Below are 27,335 nucleotides of genomic sequence, written 5' to 3' on the forward strand. Positions count from 1 at the left end.
ATATGCATCTCTCTCTCTCTCTCTCTCTCTCTCACACAGGGTGTGTGTGTCTGTCTGCCATGTTGTCTCCCCTCCCTCCATTCATGCTGCCTTGTAGAGTGTGAATAGTGAAGGAGCCAGCATGAATCCTTGAGGTTAAATATCATTGAGGGTGAATATTTTGCTGATCTGCCCATTCAAAAAGATGGGGCTTTATGGCCAGGATTGACATAGTGCTATAGCATTTGATGACCCCTGATAGCTCATATCACGATACCATATCATAAGTGGCCAATAAATTTATCAATGCTGTTCCAGTTTTTAGATTCCACTAGAAGCCAGCCTTGATGTAACTAGTCATGGCAAGAACATGGTTTCAGCAACTTCCTCCTGGTCTAAAACCAGCCTTTTCATTTGGCAGGATGGCCTCTAAAATAGGGATGAGATGAGCTGGCAAAACCCTCTCTGTTACCTTATGAGTTGCAGAGAGTAGTAATATTGGGGGACAGTTGCTGGCGTCATATGGTAGTATCCCATGTTTGAGAAGGGAAATGACTATCATCTCATACCAGCTTTTTGGGATCTTCCCTGTTGAATGTACAGCAGTGACAACTATGCTTGTCCCTTTGGCCCCAAATTCTTAAGGAATTTGACATGAATGTGGTGCTTCTGTTGCACATTATTGATTAACACAATGAATGTCGTCAGAAGGCTACGGGATGTTGGTTTTTTACTGTCTCAGTATAATTAGCAATGTGAAATTTAAGAGTCCATGTCTAGCGTCAAAGAGCCATAAGGATAGCTATACTCGTGTACAAAGTTAATGTGGAAATTTTTTGTCATATACTAAGTGTGACTATCTTTCAAGAGTGTTTAAGGAGAATTACACTGTTGCTGTACAAGAAACTCAAGATGCAGACTATGGCAAGCTGTAAGATATAAAATACATGTCACCTTGAACATTGCGAAGTGTGGCCTTGCTGTATGCAATGGGCATAGTCTTAAAGATGTCTCAGTCCTTGAAGAATCGAAGGCCATGGAAATTTCTATTACTGCAATAAGAATCTGACAACTGACCCTAACGAACATCTACAAACCTCCAAATATTGAATGGGTGAAGCCCACATTACCTTCTTTTCTTCACCCAGGTGTGTACTTGAGTGACTTTAATAGCCACCACTCTTGATGAGACTGTAGCAGAAATCATGCAGCTGGTGAGCAATTTACAGTCTCTGCCTGATTTGTAAATGTTCATTTCTCCCAGTATGGTAAGGACTCAGTTAGATGCAAAACAAATTCAGTTTCTCTGCAAGAAGTCTTCAGAGAATGTCTTAGATTATGGTCCTGAAGGGTTGCTATGCTACTTTTACCAGTGCAGTGATTTGGATGGATTAGCTTCTGTAGACTATTCATTTTACCACTAAATGAAGGCACATGATCAAGACCAAGTAGCTGTTTAATGTCATGCACTCATCTGCCATCACAGCTGGGTTGCTCTGAGTCTCCTGTATATCTGAGATATTTCTATTTCTACTAATGTATGTTCAGTGATGCCTGCACGTAATTTGACTGAAGAGCTCTTCTTATGTTGAATCCATTGAAGACGTGGATTTACCTGAAAAGAGCGAAGTCCATAAAAACTCTGATACTTTGAGTTTGTATGTTGTGTGAAAAATCTTGATAGGCAGACTCATTCTTGACCACTGCATTTTCCAAGACTTATTTGGTTGTTTCAGGGAGCATTGTATATTTTTAACTGCAAGTTGTGTTTTGAATAGCCTTTGATCACAAATGTGATTCCAGAGAACTATCTGCTACTTGGACTTATTTTTGCCATATTGGGTGTTTTTTTTGTAGTTCAGATTTTGTGTATAGCTGAACAACTTATGATTTTTCAGTTCCCAGTCTCTTAAGCTTCAGACACCTGCAACAGTGCAGCTTCTTTTCTTGACAAAGAGCCTCGTGTAGCTGGATTACTTCTGTGGGCACTGGCTAAGGGAGTTCTGTAGTCAGAAGTGATGTTGCTGGAAAGAATGGTGCTGGTGATTGCTTTTCTGCTGGCTAGTGTTAGTACACAGGGGCTTCCATTTTCTTTGTTGTGGGCATCCTTTATCTTCTTTTACTTCAACTGCAGGCCTGTGTATCTGACCCAGCATCTAGAACATGCTTCATGCACTTAAGGAAGCTCATTGCTGAGGCTTCTCTGCTCCTCTTATCTCCCTAAAAATCAAAGAAGTAGAAAAATGACAGTAAGGGAAAAATGCAAGTTGAACACAGAAGTCTAATACCAATACTTATAGGTACTGCTCAGCAGCTCTGTGGTAGATGCTTTTGGACTGTGCTGATGTACCTCCTGTAAGGATGTGATTTAAACAAAACAACTACTGCTCATTGGTAGACTTTGTAATCTAAGGTATGCTAGCTGGTCCTGTCTGGAGTCCTTTCTGCTAGGGTATGCTCCAGGATCTTGATCTGAGGTCTGGGGTCTCTGTCTAAGGTCTTGTAGCTGGAATGTGCTCTTTAGGGTTGTCACCTCTGAGATGCAGAAAAACTAGCTACTGCTAGTGTAACCAGCACACCTTCTGGGTGTGATGTTCTATCCCTTCTAGTAGCACTGAGATCACTTAGAGAGAGAGATTAATGAGTCTGCTCTGCAGCCTTAGGTAACAGCCGTATGGCTTTTAGCTCATGCATTTAGCTCCAGAGGTCCTAGGTTGGATCCTGCCTGCTGATGACTAGGGTCTGTCAGTGTTACACCAGCGTCCCTCCCCAACAAAAATGCTTTTAGTGCTGCTGTAGCTAATTCTCACTAGAGTGTTCTAGAAAATGATTTTACACACACTGTCATACACACTGTATTTTTATGTGCTATCATTTTTCTTACCTTATCCTAACACAGGGCCGCAGCCGTAGTACAGGAGTGTGAATTGTAGAGCCCTCTAACATGTCCCTAGTCTGGCATGTCAAATCTTTTAACTGGCCAGTAAGTACAAAAACAAGTTTGTCCTGTTAAAAACTGGACAGTGTTAACCCTAGTTAACCCTAGAAGGATTCCTCCTTCTCTAAATTTGTGGCTGGGCTATTGCTGAGGCTGCAGCTGATCTTCTGCTGGTTTGCAAGGAGCCACGCCTGGGCATCTACCTTTTTGATGCAGGCAGCAGCAGCAGTTGTTGTTTCTGGCTGGTTGCCAAGTTCTCTTCCTCAGGGGCAGTTCACACACTTCTCCCTGGGGAGTAGCCATTCACATCCACCCTCGAGGGCACCCTCCAAGCCCCTTGTGCAAGCAAATGTGGCAGTCTCGCCTGCTCCTTGCCTCTGTTTCCCTTTGTAGATTAGGACTAGCTTTATCTTCATGCCTCAGCCACAGCTTGAATTTGGCACCACTGTACAGCGTTGCCAAATCTTATAATATTATTGAGAGTCCAACAGCCGGTATTTTTCTTAAAACCCCAGCTTCTGGAGTCATGTGAATAGATGAGAATCTCAGCTTCATTATTACTATTTTTAAAGTAAGTTTTAGCCTTCACAGCTACAGAGAAAAATCATGAAAATGTAACCTGAGTGGACCCTAAATGCTCATAAAGAGAAGTCAAAAGTATAACTTCTTTAAAATCTCATGGTTTTTAAGCCATTCTCATGATTTTTGGGGACCAGACTCATGATTATTTTTTTTAATGTTCGGGGTTAGCAATACTGGAAATATTTATACAGTGCTTACAACTACACCTCTACCCCGATATAATGCGGTCTGATATAATGCGAATATCGATATAACACAGTAAAGCAGCGCTTTGGGGGAGGGGGCCGCTTTACCCTGTTATATCTGAATTCGTGCTACCGCAAGCAGTTCCTCTGCGCCCGGCCGTTACTTGCTGCAGCCCTCCCTGGGGCCCCCATTCCAGCTCACTTCCACTCTGCCTCCTCCCATGAGCGCCACAGCTGCACTTCTCCCTCCCTCCCAAGCTTTCTGCGCCAAACAGCTAATTGATGCGGCAAGTCTTGGAGGGAGGGGGGAGAAGCAAAGCTGTGGCATGCTCATGGGAGGAGGTGGAGGCAGAGCGGAGGTGAGTTGCAGCAGGGAGTGGTTCCTCTCCTTACCCTGATAGAACGCGACCTCACCTATAACACGGTGAGATTGTTTGGCCCCCAAGGACTGCGTTATACCAGGGTAGAGGTGTATTTAATCCAGAACTCAAATTGTAGTGTTCATGGGTCTCTTATTAAGGCACAGAGAGCTTATATTTACCAACTAGATTGTTTTGTATTTAAATGTTATGTAATACAGTAATGAGAGCTGCCAACAAGCAGCAGCCTACACTAGTCTGTTCAGGGTACGTCCCAGCAGCATCCCCAGAATGGAGAATGTAGCTACCCTCTACATCCTTGCATAACAACCACCAGGGCCGGCAATACTGTTTTTGCTGCCCCAAGCAGCACGCCGAATTGCCGCTGTGGACGGCAGTCCGTGTGCCATTAGGGTGGCATGTGCATTTCCAAGGCAGCGGCAATTCAGTGGCAGCTTCTATGTTCAGCTGTCTGCAGCGGCGCAGCTTCTGTCTTCTGGCTGAAGACAGAAGCTGCCACTGAATTGCCACCACCACGGAAATGCGCGTGCCACCCTAACGACACACAACTGCCCCCACTGTCCGCAGCAGCAATTCGGCGCACTGCTTGGGGGCAAAAACGCGCAGACTGCTGCCCCTTGCAGATTGCCGTCCCAAGCACCTGCTTGGAATGCTGGTGCCTGGAGCCGGCCCTGACAACAACTACCATTCCGCACAGTGGCCATATATTATACCCACATTTTTTTAAAGCTTCTGTAATTGGTCAGGTCTACACTAAAGACCTATATCAGTGTAACTGTCACTCATAGGTGTGAAAAATCCTCACCCCTGAGCAATGTAGTTAGAGGACTGGGCCAAAAGAAACCTGATCAGGTTCAATAAGGATGAGTGTAGAGTCCTGCACTTAGTACGGAAGAATCCCATTCACTGTTACAGACTAGGGACCGAATGGCTAGGAAGCAGTTCTGCAGAAAAGGACCTAGGAGTTACAGTGAACGAGAAGCTGGATATGAGTCAACAGTGTTCCCTTGTTGCCAAGAAGACTAATGGCATTTTAGGCTGTATAAGTAGGGTATTGCCAGCGGATCGAGGGATGTGATCATTCCCCTCCATTTGGCATTGGTAAGGCCTCATCTGGAGTACTGTGTCCAGTTTTGGGCCCCACACTACGAGAAGGATGTGGAAAAATTGGAAAGAGTCCAGCGGAAGGCAACAAAAATGATTAGAGGGCTGGAGCACATGACCTATGAGGAGAGGCTGAGGGATATGGAATTGTTTAGTCTGCAGAAAAAAAGAATGAGGGGGGATTTGATAGCTGCTTTCAACTACCTGAAAGGGGGTTCCAAAGAGGATGGATCTAGACTGTTCTCAGTGGTACCTGATGGCAGAACAAGGAGTAATGGTCTCAAGTTGCAGTGGGAGAGGTTTAAGTTGGATATTAGGAAAAACTTTTTCACTCAGAGAGTGGTGAAGCACTGGAATGGGTTACCTAGGGAGGTGGTGGAATCTCCTTCTTTAGAGGTTTTTAAGGTCAGGCTTGACAAAGCCCTGGCTGGGATGATTTAGTTGGGAATTGGTCCTGCTTTGAGCAGGGGGTTGAACTAGATGACCTCCTGAGGTCCCTTCCAACCCTGATATTCTATGATTCTATACCAACCTAACCCCCCACCCATGTAGACAGTGCTATGTCGATGGGAGAACTTTTCCCATTGACACAGCTACCACATCTTGGGGGAAGTGCATTAATTATGCTGACAGGAGTAGCGTCTTCACTAAAGCACTACACTGGTACCAGTGCAGCTGTGCTTTTGTAGTGCCGTATGTGAAGAAAAGCCCACCTTGTTTCTAGTCTTGCTCCTCTCCCGGTTGCCATCAGTGCCACAGGCTAATCAGAGTTAGTCCCCAAGTATGTCAGGGAGGAATTTTTCTCCCCATGCAGTAGCATTTCCAGAAATTGTCAAGCACATTATGCCTAGTTTTGTTTCATGTTTTTTTTTTCTTTGAAGGATTGTCTGTTGGACTTTGCCAAAGGCAAGATTGCAGCTTGATGGGTCATTGATTGGTTCTGATAGAAAATTTTGCTACAGGCAATAGAATAAACTACTTTTTAAATTAGGAAGGTAACGCAGGAATTATCCTATGTGGCTTATACCTTGTAGTCAAGTTATTTACCTGGAAGAAATTTTAAAAGCTTTCTACAAGCCCCAGAAAGTAGTCTTTTATATTTAATGAATTATGTTGAGGCTGCAGGTGATTTTGTTCGCTGCTGTGAGTTGTAATGAATTGAACTATAACTCCACCATTGCCAGACTTTAAACTTTGGAAGATCTGTAAATGTGCAAAGGAGAACCCAGGGGAAGACTTTTATAATAATCTTTGGTCCCTCGGCGGTTGGATCTACAGTTTTTCACAGCCAAACTTTATTTGCTTTCAGTGAAACCAGCTCAAACATGACTTTTTTGTTATAACAATGTGGGTGGGTTTTTTTGTTTTATTTGTTGTTTTTATTCCCCACAAAGCTGTACATAGAGCTACATTATTCAAACACAGATAGTATTTGTTAACTGGCAAATATCCAGTTGTCAGACATAAAGGCTGTCTATATTTAGATTCTTCATATAGTAAAATCAATAATAGGGACTGAAAATGTGATTTATTTTCACAATGGGAGCTAGTCAAAATGTTCATTGCAAGCCAATACTCCTGAACACACACCACTCAGGTTGCATGTTTGAAACCTGAACTGAATAGCCCAACACAACTGTCTGAGACTGGGCCAAGTCTTGAATAATCATCAGTCATAATTGTTGCCGTTGTATAGAGCTTCCTAAAATAGAAAAAGTGTTTGATAACTCTCCTGTTGACTTTCTCTCGAATGAACTCATTTGTAACCCACACTAAGTAAAGCAACTGGCAAAAGGTGTGTACTGCAGATGGTTCAGCAGTCACACACATGTAGTATAGCTGGTAACACAGGTGTTTGATTTGTAATCATAAAATAGTTAACAGAAGCCAGATTTTTTCAGTTGTGGTACAGAGAGCCCAGTCAGCTGATATTTTTTAGTTCACAAACTCAATGGTTTTTTTCCACTGTTGTTCCTTCTGTGAATTACTGTCAAATCCCTTGCAATGTTCCACAAATGAGAGGGGAATTGCTTTAACTTGGAACAGGAGAGCACACTTGAACACTAATTGGGACAAATGTATCCCTGGTGTGACTTGCTAAATAAGTTACATTGGGGATTAATTTTACATATTTCCTTTTAGTGTAAGTTATATATTTTCTTTATTGCCAGTAATGCTTAAGTATTTTCATTAACTGCAATTTTCAGTGATAGGTTTTCATTTAACTGTCTATATCTTTAAGTGACAGCTGCGTCGAAGAGCTGCAGACATGTAAGAAGTATGCAAAACTCATTGGGGCAAACACCTTCTAATTATTTAGACTTTGTTAACAAACAGAGGCCCTAAGCTCCATTATTCTGGGTGCTGCATAAACATAAAAGAAAAGGAAATCTCTGTCCCAAAGAGTTTATGATCTAGATACAGATCACACGTTACAGGAGGTAGAGAAGAGATAAGGGCTTGTCTATTCTTAGAGGGATGCAGCTCTAGCACCTAGTGAAGACACTGCCTATGGTGACGAGAGCGTCTCCCATCAGCACAGGTGCTCCACCTCTCTGAGAGGCAGTAGTCAATGGGAGAAGCTCTCCTGTCTACACCAGGGGTTAGGCTGGTATAACTACATTATAACAACCCTGAACGATATAGTTTATACTGACATAAATTTGTAGTGTAGACTAGGTTTAGATTAACAGATTAGAATATATTTGTGTAGAGTGTAAATGCTTATTAGTTATGCTATAAGATTCAAAATAACACTCTGATTACTAAAGAAAGGATTTCACAATTGTCTCTACAGGAAACTATTTGTTTACTCAGTATTCCTGTTTGGTCTTTTAACAATAGTGAATGGAGGAAAAGAAGGAGAAAAGCTTTAGCAAAGATTTGATATGGGCTCCCACAGTATTCTTGCCAGCAAGTTAAAAAAATATCGATTGGATGAATGACTATAAGATGGATAGAAAGCTGGCTAGATCATCAGGCTCAACAGGTAGTGATCAATGGCTCAATGTCTAGTTGGCAGCCAGTATCAAGTGGAGTGCCCCAGGGGTCTGTCCTGAGGCCGGTTTTGTTCAACATCTTCATTAATGATCTGGATGATGGGATAGATTGCACCCTCAGCAAGTTCGTGGATGACACTACGTTGGGGGGAGAGGTAGATATGCTGGAGGGTTGGGATAGGGTCCAGAGTGACCTAGATGAATTGGAGGGTTAGGTTAAAAGAAATCTGAGGTTCAACAAGGACAAGTGCAGAGTACTGCACTTAGGATGGAAGAATCCCATGCACCACTATAGGCTGGGGCTAAACTGCAGTTCTGCAGGAAAGGACCTGGGGATTACAGTGGATGAGAAGCTGGATATGAGTCACCAGTGTGCCCTTGCTGCCAAGAAGGAACTGTATATTGGGCTGCATTAATAGGAGCATTGCCAGCAGATCAAGGGAAGTGATTATTCCCTTCCATTTGGCACTGGTGAGGCCACATCTGGAGTATTGCATCCAGTTTTGAGCCCCCCACTACAGAAAGGATGTGGACAAAATTGGAGGGAGTCCAGCAGAGGGCAACGAAAATGACACTGGGGCACGTGACTTATGAGGGAACTGGTCTTATGTAATCTGCAGAAGAGATGAACGAGGGGGGATTTGATAGCAACCTTCCCCTAACTGAAGGGGGGTTCCAAAGAGGATGGAGCTAGGCTGTTCTCAGTAGTGGCAGATGACAGAACAAGGAGCAATGGTCTCAAGTTGCAGTGGGAGAAGTCTATATTGGATATTAGGAAAAATTGTTTCATTAGGAGGGTGGTGAAGCAGTGGCAGGGATGATTTAGTTGGTGTTGGTCCTGCTTTGAGCAGGGGGTTGGACTAGATGACATCCTGAGGTCTCTTCCAAACCTAATCTTCTATGATTCTATGAAAAGTTGATGTGTGTGTTGTTCAGTAATCTATTGCCTTTAGGGTGACTATATGCAAAACAGCAACAGCAGTAGAGATAATATTGCACTGTAGCCCTGTCTCACCTTTGATTAATGTCAACCCATAGAGCCTTAGACCGTAGTTCTATAGTGTAATAGTGGCTGTGACTAATTTTTTCAGTTTTTCATTATATTTTAGATTGGGTATTTTTCCAGAGTAGTAATGCAAGCCAGTGAGCTTGACTAGGATTAGGCTACAAGAACTTTAACAAAAAATGTGTAGCTATTTTGCAATGACAAGGTCATGTTGGTAATGCCACAAAGTGGCTGGAGGAGCTTCCTACCTAGACAATAGAGATTCTTTTAAGTTGTGTGCTAGTGGCATTTATGTTGAGCCGTACAAGAGAAAGAAAGGGGCACAGCCAGAAAAATGTATAATTACATCTATTATCCACAGCTGATTTCTCCCCAAGCAATCAACACTTTTTAGAAAAAATGATAAATCTCATCCAAAACACTTTGTGGTAGTTCTCAGAACTGTCCTGTGGGAGATGCTGTCTCAGTTATCAGTGTGCTGATCCTGGCTCCTTGCTCCTGATTCTTGCAGGTGTAGAGAATACTGTAATGGAGATATAACTCACTAAGACTGAGGTCAGTGTTCCCTATTTACTACGGACCAGATATTCAAAGGATCTCAGCTCCTTTTTTGGGCATTTGTTCTCAATAGGTGCTGAGCACCTTGAAAATCTGGTGGCATAATATGTTCAGTGCTGTCTGAGGGTATCACAGCTTTCAACCCTAGTGCAGTAAGGATGACAGCAATTTGAGCCATTCCCACCTAGCTGCAGCAGAATAGGGCTGGTGGGCATGCAGATAGCCAATTCCCCCTGGAGATGTGGCTGTGCAATGCCCTCAGTTGCCCCATAAAAAAGACTGGAGAAGAACCAGCCACTCCCAAATACATTGTAAGAAAGGGGGCAGGGGAAAAGATTAGAAGGCTACTGAGCTGCTACACTCCTCCCTCTATTTGAAAGACCCCTCAAGATTAGTAATGCTGATGTGGGGCTAATCCCATGGGAATCTCATGCTTGATATTTAGACTCAACGATATTTGGGTTTAGAGATCTGAAATTATCCAACTATTCGAATTCTAAATACACTGTGTATATATCCTCCCTAATCCAAATAGCCTATTAACGCATGTCTAGAATATATCGAGGGACTTCCAAATAAGGAATACAGCCATGAGAACAATCTTTACTTCCAAATGGCACTAGGCAAATAAAAACTGTATCTCTGAACTACTTGAATTGAATCTGTAGTTGGTACATGTTTCTCAGCTAGCTAGTATAACCACCATGATGTTATCAGAACAAATATTGCTCTGATTGATGAAGATCACCACCTTAGGCTAGACACCCAGAATGTTTGCATTGGTGTAGCTATTTGACATTTTCCTTGCGAGTACACGGTAGCTGAAATCATTGGACATATACCAGTTTACACCAGCTAAGGATCTGGCCCACTGAATCTTGAGCAGAGGGAACTGATGAATAGATGAAACCGTTCTGGACAAAAATAATTCCTTCAGATAAGGCATTTGGCCTTCAGGCCTTCATTATTGACCAAGAGTGTTTCTTTTAGTGTTCTTTACTCAAGGCCCCAAATGTTATCGTTAATATAGTAGTCATCATATATTATATTAAATAAGTGTGGCCATTTTTTTCAACCTAAATAATCCTTTACAGTTATAGAACACATTTTAAACTAACATTTACAATTTCTGCATTTCAGATGTTATTTCAATAAGTTTTTAAATGACTTCCAGTTCTGTGAACTTTAGTGGGGTTTAGATTTGTTCTAAAGCTGTGTAAATCAAGCAATGTTGTATAAGACTTAAAGAATTTCTCTTTGGACAGATTAAGGAAAAAAGTACAGTTACAAAACTCTATCAATTTGTCCAGAGTTTAATATCACTAGAAAATCTTGTCCATTTTATTAATACAGATGATAGAAATATCCATCTGCCTAGACTTAATTTTCTATACAAGATTATGAATCTTTTAGAATAATTTGTAAACAGAAAGGCCTGCTTGTTTTATTCTCAATACTCAGTAGCAAGTGTTTTCATGTTTTTCATTTGCACTGTCTTTGTTTTCAATAGAATATCATAGATAAGTGATTCTCAACCAGGGTACATGTATCCCTAGGGCTTCGCAGAGGTCTCACCAGCTCATCTAGATATTTGCCTAGTTTTACAACAGACTGCATAAAACACTAGGGAAGTCAGTACAAACTAAAATTTCATACAGGCACTGACTTGTTTATACTTCTTATATACTGTACTATACACTGAAACATAAGTACAATATTTATATTCCAATTGATTTATTTGATATGGTAAAAATGAGAAGCTAAGCAATTTTTCAGTCATAGTGTGCTGTGACTCTAGTGTGTGTGTGTGTGTGTGTGTGTGTGTGTTTATTTTTGATTTTGTAAGCAAGTAGTTTTTAAGTGAGGTAAAAAGTGGGGGTATGCAAGATAAATCAGTAGTCTGGAAAGGTTGAGAGCCACTGTCAGATCAGACAAATAGGATTTATTTCCTAGCACATGCTCATTTCACGTGTACCATATTTTTAAATAAATAAGTGTAAAATGTAACGCTGTCAAGCGAGTAAAAAAATTAATCACGATTAATCGCACTTTTAAACAAGAATAGAATAGCATTTATTTAAATATTTTTGGATGTTATCTACATTTTCAAATTGATTTCAAATACAATACAGAATTCAAAGGTACAGTGCTCATTTTATATTTTTGATTACAAATATTTGCACTGTAAAAAACAAAATAAATAGTATATTTCAATTCACCTAATACAAGTACTGTAGTTCAATCTCTTTATCATGAAAGTTGAGTTTACAAATGTAGAATTATGTACAAAAAATAACTGCATTCAAAATTAAAACAATATAAAACTTTAGAAGCTACAAGTCTACTCAGTCCTACTTCAGCCAATCACTCAGACAAACATGTTTGGTTACAATTTGCAGGAGATAATGCTGCCCGTTTCTTGTTTACAATGTCACCTGAAAGTGAGAACAGGCGTTCACATGGCATTGTTGTAGCCGTCATCGCTAGATATTTACGTGCCAGATGCATGAAAAGACATATGAATCTTTAGTGCTTCAACCACCATTCCAGAAGATATGCATCCATGCTGATGGTGGGTTCTGCCCGCCCGGCCACTGCTCACTTCCTCACCTCCCACCACCACCCGCCTGCTACTCTCTTCCTTGCCATATGCCTACCACTTGCCTACTTGCTAGTCTCCTTGCCATCCGTTTGGCATGCCCCCTCCGTCAACCCAACTGCCACTCTCCTCCTCACCATCTGCCCACCAGCCTGCTTCCTCACCTCCCTCCCGCCTGCTGTTCAGTTCCTCACCCTGCTCGCCCACCCACGTCCCATCTCACTTTTCCCCCTGCCTCCTCATTTGATTATTGGGACAAATGGTGTCCGGATCATACATTGGTCGGGAAATGGGACAAAGGGCTAAATATCAGGACAGTCCCAATTTGATCGAAGTGTGGGGACCCCCAAAGCACGGGGTCTGGGAAGGTTTCCCTGATTTGCCCTACCCAAGGGACAGCTCAAGCTGGGGCAGTGTAAGGACAGGACCGGTTCAGCCCCCAGTTTAGGCTAGTTATCTCCTGAGGGTGTTCTGACTTGTATGGGAAGTCGCATGGGCACAGAACATTGGATTCTGTACTTGCCTCTGCCAAAGAGTTCCTATGTGATGCTAGACACCTCATTTAAACTTTCCACAGATGGTCAGTAGTTGTGTGTTCCTCATTGTCTGAGTGCCTGACTTGCGACCCTGGGATAATTCGCAGATTGGCTGAGCACTCAAGGCTGCAACTGAAATTAATGGGAGCTTTGCTTCAAATACATAAAGTACGATATAATCCTAAATACTCTGAAAAATCAGGCTCTAGTTGTCTCACATTGGGCACCCAAAATTAGTGGCAACTTTTGACCTTACTCTCTCTGCGTCTCAACTGTCCAGCTGTAAATTGGGGATAATGCAACCCTGTCATGCCACGGCGGTATTGTGATGATAATTATTTGTGTGTGAAGCACTGTTACAATAGTGATGAATGCTTTAGGAAAGCTCACAAGGAAACAAATTCTTCAATGCAGGGTTTGAAAATTGTGCGGCGAATAAGATATAGGGCACTACTGACTAGTGGTGATAAAATAAAATATTGAATAATTGCTCACTGAGTGGGCACTGTCCTTCCTGAGCATTGAATGAAACAAGACATTTTATTCTGTGGATAAAAATGGTATATAATTATGTAATTAAAGGTGTATGCTACATTAAGGCTAAATTAAGATTTCCTAAGTGCTTTACTTTGCAACCTTATAGACTCATAGACTCAGACTCATAGACTGTAGGACTGGAAGGGACCTCGAGAGGTCATCGAGTCCAGTCTCTTGCCCTCATGGCAGGACCAAATACTGTCCAGACCATCCCTAAGAGACATTTATCTAACCTACTCTTAAATATCTCCAGAGATGGAGATTCCACAACTTCCCGAGGCAATCTATTCTAGTGTTTAACTACCCTGACAGTTAGGAACTTTTTCCTGATGTCCAACCTAAATCTCCCTTGCTGCAGTTTAAGCCCATCGCTGCTTCTTCTATCATTGGAGGCTAAGGTGAACAAGTTTTCTCCCTCCTCCTGATGACACCCTTTTAGATACCTGAAAATTGCTATCATGTCCCCTCTCAGTCTTCTCTTTTCAAAACTAAACAAACCCAATTCTTTCAGCCATCCTTCATAGGTCATGTTCTCAAGACCTTTAATCATTCTTGTTGCTCTTCTCTGGACCCTCTCCAATTTCTCCACATCTTTCTTGAATTGCGGTGCCCAGAACTGGACACAATACTCCAGTTGAGGCCTAACCAGCGCAGAGTAAAGCGGCAGAATGACTTCTCGTGTCTTGTTTACAACACACCTGTTAATGCATCCCAGAATCACGTTTTTTTTTTTTTTTTGCAACAGTATCACACTGTTGACTCATATTAAGCTTGTGGTCCACTATGACCCCTAAATCTCTTTCTGCCATCCTCCTTCCTAGACAGTCTTTTCCCATTCTGTCTGTGTGAAACTGATTGTTCCTACCTAAGTGGAGCACTTTGCATTTATCTTTATTGAACTTCATCCTGTTTACCTCAGACCATTTCTCCAATTTGTCCAGATCATTTTTAATTTTGACCCTGTCCTCCAAAGCAGTTGCAATCCCTCCCAGTTTGGTATCATCTGCAAACTTAATAAGCGTACTTTCTATGCCAACATCTAAATCGTTGATGAAGATATTGAACAGAGCCGGTCCCAAAACAGACCCCTGCGGTACCCCACATGTTATACCTTTCCAGCAGGATTGGGAACCATTAATAACTACTCTCTGAGTACGATTATCCAGCCAGTTATGCACCCACCTTATAGTAGCCCCATCTAAATTGTACTTTCCTAGTTTATCTATAAGAATATCATGTGAGACCGTATCAAATGCCTTACTAAAGTCTAGGTATATCACATCCACCGCTTCTCCCTTATCCACAAGGCTCGTTATCCTATCAAAGAATGCTATCAGATTAGTTTGACACGATTTGTTCTTTACAAATCCATGCTGGCTATTCCCTATCACCTTACCACCTTCCAAGTGTTTGCAGAGGATTTCTTTGAATTACCTTGCTCCATTATCTTCCCTGGCACAGAAGTTAAACTAATTGGTCTGTAGTTTCCTGGGTTGTTTTTATTTCCCTTTTTATAGATGGGCACTATATTTGCCCCTTCCAGTCCTTCTGGAATCTCCCCCGCTCCCCATGATTTCCCAAAGATAATAGCTAGAGGCTCAGATACCTCCTCTATTAACTCCTTGAGTATTCTAGGATGCATTTCATCAGGCCCCTGGTGACTTGCAGGCATCTAACTTTTCTAAGTGATTTTTTACTTGCTCTTTTTTTATTTTATCTTCTAACCTACCCTCTTCCCATAAGCATTCACTATATTAGACATTCCTTCAGACTTCTCAGTGAAGACCGAAACAAAGAAGTCATTAAGCATCTCTGCCATTTCCAAGTCTCCCGTTACTGTTTCCCCTCCTCACTGAGCAGTGGGCCTACCCTGTCCTTGGTCTTCCTCTTGCTTCTAATGTATGATAAAAAGTCTTCTTGTTTCCCTTTATTCCCATAAGCTGATTTGAGCTCATTTTGTGCCTTTGCCTTTCTAATCTTGCCTTGCATTCCTGTGTTTTTTGCCTATATTCGCCTTTGTAATCTGACTAGTTTCCATTTTTTATATGACGCCTTTTTATTTTGTAGGTCCAGCAAGATCTCGTGGTTAAGCCAAGGTGGTCTTTTGCCACATTTTCTATCTTTCCTAACCATCGGAATAGCTTGCTTTGGGCCCTTAATAGGTCCCTTTGAAAACTGCCACTCTCCTCAGTTGTTTTTCCCCTCAGTCTTGATTCCCATGGGATCTTACCTATCAGCTCTCTGAGCTTACCAAAATCCGCCTTCCTGAAATCCATTGTCTCTATTTTGCTGTACTCCTTCTACACCCTTCTTAGAATTGCAAACTCTTGATTTCATGATCACTTTCACCCAAGCTTCCTTCTCCTTTCAAATTCTCACGAGTTCCTCCTATTTGTTAAAATCAAGTCTAGAACAGCTTCCCACCTAGTAGCTTTTTCAGCTTTCTGAAATAAAAAGTTGTCTGCAATGCAGTCCAGGAACTTATTGGATAGTCTGTGCCCCGCGGTGTTATTTTCCCAACATATATCTGGATAGTTGAAGTCCCCCATCACCACCAAATCTTGGGCTTTGGATGATTTTGTTAGTTGTTTGAAAAAAGCCTCATCCACCTCTTCCACCTGATTAAGTGGCCTGTTGTAGACTCCCAGCATGACATCACCCGTGTTTTTTACCCCTTTTAGCCTAACCCAGAGACTCTCAACACTTCCATCTCCTATGTCCATCTCCACCTCAGTCCAAGTGTGTACATTTTTAATATATAAAGCAACACCTTCTCCCTTTTCCCCTGTCTATCCTTCCTGAGCAAACTATACCCATCCACACCAACATTCCAGTCGTGTGTATTATCCCACCAAGTTTCAGTAATGCCAATAATGTCATAGTTGTATTTATTTATTAGCACTTCCAGTTCTTCCTGCTTATACCACTACTTCTGGCATTTGTATATAGGCATCTAAGATACTGGTTTGATCTTGCCTCCCAGCTTTGCCCTGACCCTCCTTTCTCTCTGCTATTATAGCGCATGCTCCCTCCTGTTTCTGACTCATCTCCCAGGTCTTGTTCCCCACTTACCTGTGGGGTTTGATCACCTGTCCCCATCAAACCTAGTTTAAAGAGCTCTCCTTACTAGGTTAGCCAGTCTGTGCGCAAATAGGCCTTTCCCTCCCTCGAAAGGTGAACGCCATCTGTGCCTAGCAGTCCTTCCTTGAATAGCGCATCCCGTGGTCGAGGAAGCCAAAGCCCTCCCTGCGACACCATCTTCGCAGAGCCAGGCATTCACCTCCACGATGCATCTGTCTCTGCCCGGGCCCCTACCTTCGACAGGAAGAATCGAAGAGAATACCACCTGCGCTCCAGACTTCTTAACCCGTACTCCCAGAGCCCTGTAGTCACTCTTGATCTGCTCAGTGTCACACCTCACAGTATCATTTGTGCCCACATGGATGAGTAGCATGGGGTAGTAGTCAGAAGGCTGGATAATCCTAGGCAATGCCTCTATAACATCTCGGATACGGGCCCCTGGCAGGCAGCATACCTCCCGGGATGAACGGTCAGGGCGACAGATGGGTGTCTCCGTCCCCCTCAGCAAAGAGTCTCCAACCACCACTACCCTACGTTTCTTATTATCAGTGGTGGCAGCAGACCTCCCAGCCTTAATAATTCTCTTCATGTTGCTTTTTGTGTGCAATATGTATATATTTTGTAGTATCTTTTACTGACAGATGTAGTCCAAACCAGTTCAGAAATGGCTTCTTCCGGTCCTGTGGTAGGTGTGCTCCTGTGTAGGCTACCATTTTGGAACATGTGCTTTAGGGGTAAACTAAACTGGTTTGGTTAAACCAGTGCAACTTTGTATGTGGGCTTGTTTATATTTGTTTATCTTGCGCCTGCAATAAGCCTGGCTTAAATGGATATCAGAGTGTGTATGCAGAAAATTGCATTGGTTTTACTAAAATGATATAAAATCACTCCTTTAGTTATTTCAGTTCAACTCTGTGTATAGACCAAGCTTTAAAAACTAGAAATAGCAAATTATTCCACTAACATAGCACTATTAAAACTCCCGTTGAAAGAACAGGGCTACATATTTAAAGGAGTCTGAGTGTGGAAAGAAAGGAGAGAGTCTTTTAGATTTCCTGCAAATGTTCATTTGCATGAACATCTCTACATCTACTGTTGCTAAGAAAAACACATTGTAGGCAGTTAATAATCACAGTGGGGAATAAATGCATGATGAACCCAGAACTGTTATGTGGTTTACTTCCACTTATCATTGTCTGTCTACACATTTCATGATACTCAGCTTTTTTGCCTTCAAGAAAATTGCTGTTGGATGCTTTCATGCTTGAGTAAATTGGGCATAACTTTCCTATCCTATTTATTTATATTTTTTAATCCACTTTTCCCTTACCTGTTGTCTTTGTTTGTTTAACTGTAGGCTCCTGTGGATGGAGATTGTTTTCACAAATGTTTGGAAAACACATAGTGCACCAGAGATGATATTGGAAATAAATAACAATAGTAGCATCATAGATGTTTGATTAAAATCTAAGAGCTCAGATTCTAGCCGTAGGGAAAACTGAGAATTAGTTCAATTTCTACTGGAAGAGCTGCTCTTCCAGCAGAACACCTACCCACACTTTATTTGCACAAGTATCTAGTTTGTTTTGGGAACTTATATGACTAATTTGACATCTTGTTTTCACAGTCACAAAAGATTTGCAACCTTACATCTGATGAAGCTAAATGGAGGAAATGCCTTTTTTGTAGGAATATATCAAAGATGCATAATGGGACATATATATCAGAATTTATTTCAGAGAAATAAAAGTGAAGAAACATTTCTAAATTTTTTAACAAACACCACATGCACATTTTCCAACAGAAAAGCACGGGCTGCTATCATAGCTGGACTAAGTTCTACATACTTTATCTTAGGCATACTACTAAAACTGACATATAAGCTGTTGACTTCACCAACCACATCAGCCAAAACAGTAAGCATAATGCAGCCACCACAAACAGCTGCTGGAAAGCCCTGAACTATTTGCTAGTATATGAATCTGTGCATCTCAAAACTTTGAGCTTGATTCTCAGATGAAGCTCATGATGCTGTGTCAACTGAATTATTTGGCAACATACTATAAATAGGAAGCTTGCATGTTGTAGCATACTGTTTCACCTACCCTTATTTAAATTTTAGGCTGCTATATAAGGGAATGGAATTCTTCAAAAGGTGAAGTTAGAAGGGGAGAGAGGATTACAAAATCATAATGGAGAATTTTTGCAGTTAAGTGAGAGAAATACTATATTCTGGGATTTGGGAGATTTTCCATTTTCTTGATCTCCAGACCTATAGACTTCATATATGCCATATCAATGCTTTGGATGTGGGTGCTAAGAAAGAAAGATGAAATGAGAACCACCTCCTGCTAGATGGTTTTGAGGGATGTGGAGTATGGAATCTGTGTTTGGATTAGGTAGTTTGCCTGTTCCTATACTTGAAGGAATAGAACTTTGATTGCATTTCTCATTAAACAGGGTGTATGTTGTGGCATTGCATCCCATATTCTATAGTAATATCATTATGATATGATTATTTCATAAGTATGATGTATTTTGTGCAAGATAGATCATGTCCAATATCCTTGAAAAGGTTATGATTCACTGAATCTGATTATCATATTTGTATACAAGTATCATTTTGGTATCTGAAGTTAGGAATATTGTCTATACATCTATTAAAATGTGTTTACACCTGGGGAACACCCATTAGGCAGAATGCAATCAGTCTAGATGGCTGGCTGGGAAGGGCCATTAGGAAGAATAATAGGTTCTAGAAGAAACTAATCTCCCAATGAGGAGCCTTCCTGAGGACGCTAAAAACAGGAGTTATGTCTACTGTGACCCTACAGGGTCATGTGACCAAGTCACCTGGTACTGGACTCCATCTTGGAATACCAGTGTTTTTCCACTAAAAGGTGTGGGAACCAAGCCTGGAGACAAAGGGTTCCTGCCATATGCAAAAACTATTTAAAGCAGGGAAGTGACATCGTGGTTCTTCACTGATGCGTCACCCAAGGAAACTCCTGAAAATACCAGAGGAAGAAGGACTGAACTGGGGGAAGGGCTGAACCCAGGCTAGAGGGATTTCCAGCTTGTGAAAGGAGTACCTGGGGTTTTAATCTGCAAGCAATGCAGCTTGCTCTTTAAGAATCTCTGCAGATGGTTTAAATCATCATTTAGGATGAGAATTTGCTACTCGTATCCAATCTCTTTAGTATATTAAACTTAGATTGTGGTTTTGTTTATTTGCGAAGTATTCTGCTTTGATCTGTTTGCTATCTCTTATAATCACTTAAAACCTATTTTTTTTGTAGTTAATAAACTTGGTTTTCTTTTGTCTAAAACCAGTGTGTGGAAATCATGTTTGGGGCAGAAAGCTGTTGCATGTCTTTCTCCACATTGAGGGAGAGGGTAAATTCTGTGAACTTAGGCTATGCAGTTCTCTGTGCAGTGCAAGACAGTATAATTTTGGGAATGGGGGGTGTGCACATGGAAAGCTGGTAAGTGCCCTAGCTGAGTAGTCTTCTGATGCTGGGGCTTGTCAGAAAGCCTGTCTGCATGTTATTACAGCTCAGTGTGTCCCTATCCGTGGACTGTTGAAAGTGTGAGTCAGGAGCATGTCTGCAGCTAGTCACAGCATTGCGGTGTGAGTGGCAGCCCAGGCTGGTACGTCAGGTGGCTCAGTGGTACCCCAGTTGCAGGTAGCATCCTGGGGGGAAACCCTCACAGTGGTGCAGGGTCATATGCACAGCTTGTTGCTCCTGAAACACTGGTGGTGATTTTAAATGAGTTTTAAGTGTGGTGGCTAGAGCTCAGTCAAAGTAATTATCAGTTTTGTTATTTTGTGTTTGCTTATTTTGAGCAAGGGAAGTATGGACAAAAAACAGGAAAATAAGTGAACCTAGCAAGAAGCTGGAGCATGGCAGATTGCAGGCAGAAGAGAGGGAGAAGGAGCACAGAAGACAAATGGAATTAAAACAAATGAAGATTAATGAACAAGAAGCTGCACAGCAGAGAACCACACAAGCAGAAGAGGCCAAGCAAAAAGCTGCACACCAGAGAGCCTTGGAACTGCAAGACAAAGAAATGGAGGCCTGGAGGAGAGGGAAAAAGAGAGGAAGCGTAAACTGGATTTGATAAAGAAGCCGAACCAGCACCCGCCCCACAGTTCTCCAAAAATTCACAAATGGGAACGATCGTGTCCTGCGTACAACAAGACGGGGGACATTGCTGAATATTTCATCACCTTTTGAGAGGCTGTGTGTACTCCATGAGATTCCTGAAGACCAAAAGATGACCACTTTGGTTGCCAAGTTGTCTGGGAGAGCTCTGGATATATTCAATAAGATGCCAATTGGAGATGCTTCAGAATATGGTAAATTTAAAGAAATGGTTTTAAAACCATTTAAGATTGTTTCAGGTGTAATAGAGTAAAATTTAGAAGCCTTAAGAGAGGTGCTGGAATGAGAAACGTGTCATATGTAATCCAGATAAGGGATTTGATGAATAAATGGGTAAGGGGAAAAGGTATTACAGGCTTTGAAGAAATGTGTGATCTTGTTTCTCAGGAACATTTCCTGAATTTATGTAATGATGATGTAAAACAGTGTTTGTGGGATAAAAAGGTAAAGACTGTTGATGAATATGCTACTCTAGCTGATCAATTTGAACAAATCCAAGTATCTATTAGAAATAAATCACAGGCAGAGGGGTTTAGGTTTCAGGGAAATAGGGTTCTGTTTCCCTCCTGGGGAAAGGGAGGGTGGAAGGGAGGATGGATGTTCATCTCCCCAAGTCCATTCCTCTTGTCGTTGCCCCAAGTCCCCTGTAAAAACAGAAGAGCCTGGAAGGTGCTATTATTATTTTAATTCCACTGAGCACCTTAGGAATAAATGCTACCTGTTCCCACTCAGCACAGGGCAAGCAACTCATGGGAACGCTGCTACCAAGAGCACAGAGGCACCTCAGGCAATTGCCACTTATCATACTAGGTTTGTAAAAGTAGCCTCTGCACAGCCAGGCAGGAAACACCATAAAAACTGTCAGAATTAATGGTAAGGAACAACTTGGGTGGAGGGATACAGGTGCAGACATTTCTGTGGTCAGAAGAGAACTTGTTCAGGAGAAAGACTGCCAGGGCAGATGGCAGAGACTTTGTTAGTAGGAGGTCACAAAATCCTTGTGCCATTGGCTGAAGTGCACATAGAAACTGGGGTTTGGAAGCTGAATTAACTGTGGCTGTAGTACGTGGTAACCCAACACAACTGTTACTTGGCAATGACTTTTTCAATATCACTCAGGCTGTCAAGGGGTCTGTCAGTAGCAAGGAGCAATATTGTGCTGAAACCCCAGAGGGAAAGGGTGAAGTCTCAGGAACTGCTATGGGAATAGGAGAGTATTTCATTAATTCCTCTGAAGCAGTGGAAAACAGTCTGCTAACAGGGGTGGGTGTGATTGAGACCAGCTCCTAGTGCCCAGTGGCTAAAAGCAGCTTTTCCTCAGAGGGGGAGAAAAATGTATTGCCTGTCAGTGAGAAGACTGTCCAGCTTGGTGGCTACCAGCAGATTGCAGTTGAGCAAGGGACAGACCTCACTCTAGAATACATAGGAAGATATGTCCTAAAGGGAAGCCCAGAGGTGTGGGGTGGAATCCTAGAGACCACTGAGGTGGGTGAGGGTTCCATGAACTCTGCAACTGGAGGCATGCCCAATTCAGAGAGGGAGGGCATAGTGCCTACTAGCAAAAGGACTGTTCTGGCTGTTAGCTATGAGCCACAGCTCAACAGGGGATCGATCCCACTCTAGAGAGCACAGAGGTGTGTGTCTGAAAGAGGTGTGCGGTGGTGTGCACCTGAGAATCTGGTAAGTGCCCTAGTTGTATAGCCTTCCTATGCAGAGGCTGGTCAGAAAGCAGTCTGCATGTTGTGACAGCTGGGTGTATCTCTACCTGTGTGCTGGGGAAAGTGAGAGACCAGGAGTGTGTCTGCAACTTGTCACAGCATTACAGGGTGAGTGGGAGCCCAGGCTGGTGGGTCAGGGGGCTCAGTGGGAGCCCATGTGACATTTCACTTCATATTCTTCATGAAAATATCTTTGATATGAATATGACATAACCAAGATGTACTTTATGCAAGATAGGTCTTGTAAGATATCATTGGAAAGGTTATAATTTACTGAATGTGATTATCCAGTTTCTATACCTGTATCATTTATATTTCTGAAGTTAGGAATATTAACTATGCATCTGTATTTCAACTATGCTTGGAAGGTGGTAAGGTGATAGGGAATAGCCAGCATGCATTTGTAAAGAACAAATCATGTCAAACCAATCTGATAGCTTTCTTTGATAGGATAACAAGTCTTGTGGATAAGGGAGAAGCGGTAGGTGTGGTATACCTAGACTTTAGTAAGGCATTTGATACGGTCTCGCATGATATCCTTATCGATAAACTAGGCAAATACAATTTAGATGGGGCTACTATAAGGTGGGTGCATAACTGGCTGGATAACCGTACTCAATGAGTAGTTATTAATGGCTTCCAATCCTGCTGGAAAGATATAACAAGTGGGGTTCCACAGGGGTCTGTTCTGGGACCGGCTCTGTTCAATATCTTCATCAACGACTTAGATGTTGGCATAGAAAGTACGCTTATTAAGTTTGCAGACGACACCAAACTGGGAGGGATTGCAACTGCTTCAGGGTCAAAATTAAAAATGATCTGGACAAATTGGAGAAATTGTCTGAAGTAAACCGGATGAAGTTCAATAAAGACAAATGCAAAATGCTCCACTTAGGAAGGAACAATCAGTTTCACACATACAGAATGGGAAGAGACTATCTAGGAAGGAGGATGGCAGAAAGAGATCTAGGAGTCATAGTGGACCACAAGCTAAATATGAGTCAACAGTGTGATACTGTTGCAAAAAAAGCAAACGTGATTCTGGGATGAATTAACAGGTGTGTTGTAAACAAGACACGAGAAGTCATTCTTCTGCTCTACTCTGCGCTGGTTAGGCCTGAACTGGAGTATTGTGTCTAGTTCTGGGCACCGCATTTCAAGAAAGATGTGGAGAAATTGGAGAGGGTCCAGAGAAGAGCAACAAGAATGATTAAAGGTCTTGAGAACATGACCTATGAAGGAAGGCTGAAAGAATTGGGTTTGTTTAGTTTTGAAAAGAGAAGACTGAGAGGGGACATGATAGCAGTTTTCAGGTATCTAAAAGGGTGTCATCAGAAGGAGTGAGAAAACTTGTTCACCTTAGCCTCTAATGATAGAACAAGAAGCAATGGGCTTAAACTGCAGCAAGGGAGTGTTGGCGGTGGGCCACCTCTTCTTTTTCTAGTTTTCTGTGGTGGGCTGCATTTTTGGCTTCTTGTTCTCTTTTAAGGGCTGCCTGTTCGATCTGTGTTTCTCTTTCTTTCATTTCCATTTTTTTTTGTTTTATTTCTAGTTCCTGTTTGTTTTTTTCCAATCTCTCGCCTGTGCTTGGCGTCTTTGATTTGTTCTTCGGCCTCCATTTCTGTCTTGTTAGGCATGGTTCCTGTTTTCTTGTGTTGGGGTGCCCTCTGGTGTTTATTTTCTGAACTGAAGGCTCTGTTGCCTCCTGGAGTCTGCCTAGCAACAGTGCCTTTTTCCCTTTCTTCCTAGCTAATTTTTTCAATGTAAAGTAAACCAGAAAAACCACTTTATTTGCATGTATATAGTGCTGGTATTTGCCTCCTAATGGGAGTGCTATTGTGTGACAAAAGACCCTTAACAGTCTCTTAATGGTTGCTTGCTTAATATGCAAGCCACAGCTGCCAGAGAGAGCAGAAAAAAAAATTCTCTCTGGTTCCTTTTTAAAACCAAACTGTTTCTCTCTGCTAAAAAGCCCCTAGCAGAGAAAAGAAAAATATAATATTCCTACTGGCTTCTGGATTCTGTCTCACCACTGCCACTCATGTCATCAACCTAGTCCCAGATTTGGACCTTAGCGTCCAAAATATGGGGGTTAGCATGAAAACCTCCAAGCTTAGGTACCAGTTTGGACCTGGTACTGCTGCCACCACCCAAAAAATTAGTGTGTGTTGGGGCACTCTGGTCCCCCCAAAAACCTTCCCTGGGGACCCCAAGACCCAAATCCCTTGAGTCTCACAACAAAGGGAAATAAACCTTTTCCCTTCCCCCCTCCAGGTGTTCCTGGAGAGATACACAGAAGCAAACTCCGTGAATCTAAACAGAGGGAGTCCACCCTCTCTATTTCCAGTCCTGCAAAACAGAAGTGCTTCCCTCTTCACCCAGAGGGAATGCAAAGTCAGGCTAGTAAATCTAACACACACAGATTTCCCCCTGACTTCTTCCTCCCACCAGTTCCCTGGTGCTGCAGACTCAATTCCCTGGAGTTCCCCACTAAAGAAAAACTCCAACAGGTCTTAAAAGAGAGCTTTATATAAAAAGAAAGAAAAATACATACAAATGGTCTCTCTGTATTAAGGTGACAAATACAGGGTCAATTGCTTAAAAGAAATATGAATAAACAGCCTTATTCAAAAAAGAATACAATTTAAAGCACTCCAGCAACTATAGACATGTAAATACAAAAGAACATATAAATCCCTATCTGATCTTTGGTACTTACAACTAGGAAACAGAAGATTAGAAAGCAGGAAACAGAAATCACTTCTCCTCCGAGAGAGCATACAGGCAGAAGACAAAGAACAAAGGACTCACACACAACTTCCCTCCACCCAGAGTTGAAAAAATCCTGTTTCCTGATTGGTCCTCTGGTCAGGCGCTTCAGATACTTATTTTCAGGTGAAAGAGACGTTAACCCTTAACTATCTGTTTATGACAGGGAGATTTAGGTTGGACATTAGGAAAAAGTTCCCAACTGTCAGGGTAGTTAAACACTGGAATAAATTGCCTAGGGAGGTTGTGGAATCTCCATCTCTGGAGATATTAAGAGTAGGTTAGATAAATGTCTATCAGGGATGCTCTAAACGTATTTGGACCTGCCATGAGGGCAGGGGACTGGACTCGATGACCTCTCGAGGTCCCTTCCAGTCCTAGAGTCTATGAATCTATGCTACTTTGGGTGACACCCACTGCTAACACTTCAGGTACAACAGTGGAAAAGCCAGACAGGGATGATGGCCCATCGGCAAGGACAATGAACTGTGAAAAGGCTTGGCCTTCCTGCAGATGCTCAATTATGCCACTAACTCATTAATGCTGTAATACTACAGCAGGGGATTGGCAACTTTTGGCACACGACTTGCCAGGGTAAACACCCTGGCGGGCTGGGCCGGTTTGTTTACCTGCCGCATCCTCATGCTCAGCTAATCGTGGCTCCCATTGGCCATAGTTCGCCGTCCCAGGCCAATGAGGGCTGCGGTAAGTGGTGTGGGCAGTGGGATGTGCTAGGTGCCACTTCCCACCACCCCCATTGGCGTGGAGCAGCGAACTGCGGCCAGTGGGAGCTGCGATCAGCCGAACCTGCGGACGTGGCAGGTAAACAAACCAGCCCAGCCCACCAAACCAGTCCGCCCTGGCAGGCTGCGTGCCAAAAGTTGCCGATCCCTGTACTACAGAGTCAGGTGGTCTTGTCACCTGATACTAAACTTACCTGGGACTTCTTGTAACTTTTCACAAGAAGGGAAGGGGAGCGGGTAAAGTTTGGGAACAAGGGATTCCCACCTTATGTAAATCCTATTTAAGGGTGGAGAGGAAAACAAACGGGACTCCTCCTCTACATGGCCAGTCTGCCCAAGAAAAAAGACTGCTAAAGCCACCTGAAGGGAAGACAAGGGGGGAGTCCAGATTGAGACAGAAATCCAGTCTCAAAAGGAATATAACTAGAACTCTGAACCACAGAAACTTTGCAACCTGCCTAAAATGGCATTTAGGGTGAGAATTTACATGTTGTAGCTTGTTTCATAGAATCATAGTTTATTAGGGTTGGAAGGGACCTCAGGAGATCATCTAGTCCAGCCCCCTGCTTAAAGCAGGATCAGTCCCCAAATGGCCCCCTGCTTAAAGCAGGATTAATCCCCAAATGGCCCCCTTAAGGATTGAACTCACAACCCTGGGTTTAGCAGGCCAATGCTCAAACCACTGAGCTATCTCTTCTTAAGTATATTGAGTTTAGCTTATGTATTTTGCTTTATTTGGTCAGTAATCTTCTTTGTTCTGTCTGTTATCTCTTACATTCTCTTAATTCACCTTTTGTAGTTAATAAACTTATTTCTTGTTTATAATATAACCCAGCTTAAGTAATTTCTGGGTGGGGTGGGGGGAAGAAGTTGTGCATATCTTCCTCCACATTGAGGGAGGGGGCGAATTTCATAAAACCTTTTGGGTTTTGTGCCCACTCCCTTCAAGGGAAACAGTGTTGAGGTGAGCCCTGAAGTCCGAATCTTTCCAGATCTGTCTTTCTGTACAGCTGGGTGTGGCCCTGCCTGTGTGCTTGGCTGGAAGAGGCTTGTGAACCTAACCCAGCAAGGCTAGGTAAAAGGGACCCAGGATGACAGAATAGGCTGACTCAGTGGCATCCCAGCACATAAGGTAACACCCCAAATGGCCCAAACCCTTCACGCTTCAGTTCTAGGCAGCAACCTGGGGGGAACCCGTCACATATACATTAATATCTGGGTAAATTAAAGATGTTAGTTTGTATCTTGGCTATATTAGAGACCAGAGCTGTTATGTTCAGGTACAGCGCTTGATATAAGAATTCCATAATTTAAATAGGAGGAAAATGGTAACTGGTCTTTTTTGGTGAAAGATACTCAAATAAGGAATTCAATACTCTTTGGATCCATCTGAGCTTGGATATAGTGACCTTCAGCACATACTACAAAGCTCAAATCATTCTGTATGTTTTTCAT

At 42.4% G+C, this 27,335-nt stretch overlaps 1 protein-coding gene across 1 annotated transcript in view; it reads left to right on the top strand.

Annotated features, from left to right (window-relative positions):
* COL19A1 (collagen type XIX alpha 1 chain) overlaps nucleotides 1–27,335 on the top strand; it is a 237,489-nt gene that overhangs the window by 55,131 nt on the left and 155,023 nt on the right. The window lies entirely within an intron of this gene.

The sequence above is a fragment of the Gopherus evgoodei genome, chromosome 3 (assembly GCF_007399415.2).
Source record: "Gopherus evgoodei ecotype Sinaloan lineage chromosome 3, rGopEvg1_v1.p, whole genome shotgun sequence".
Lineage (NCBI taxonomy): Eukaryota > Metazoa > Chordata > Testudines > Testudinidae > Gopherus > Gopherus evgoodei.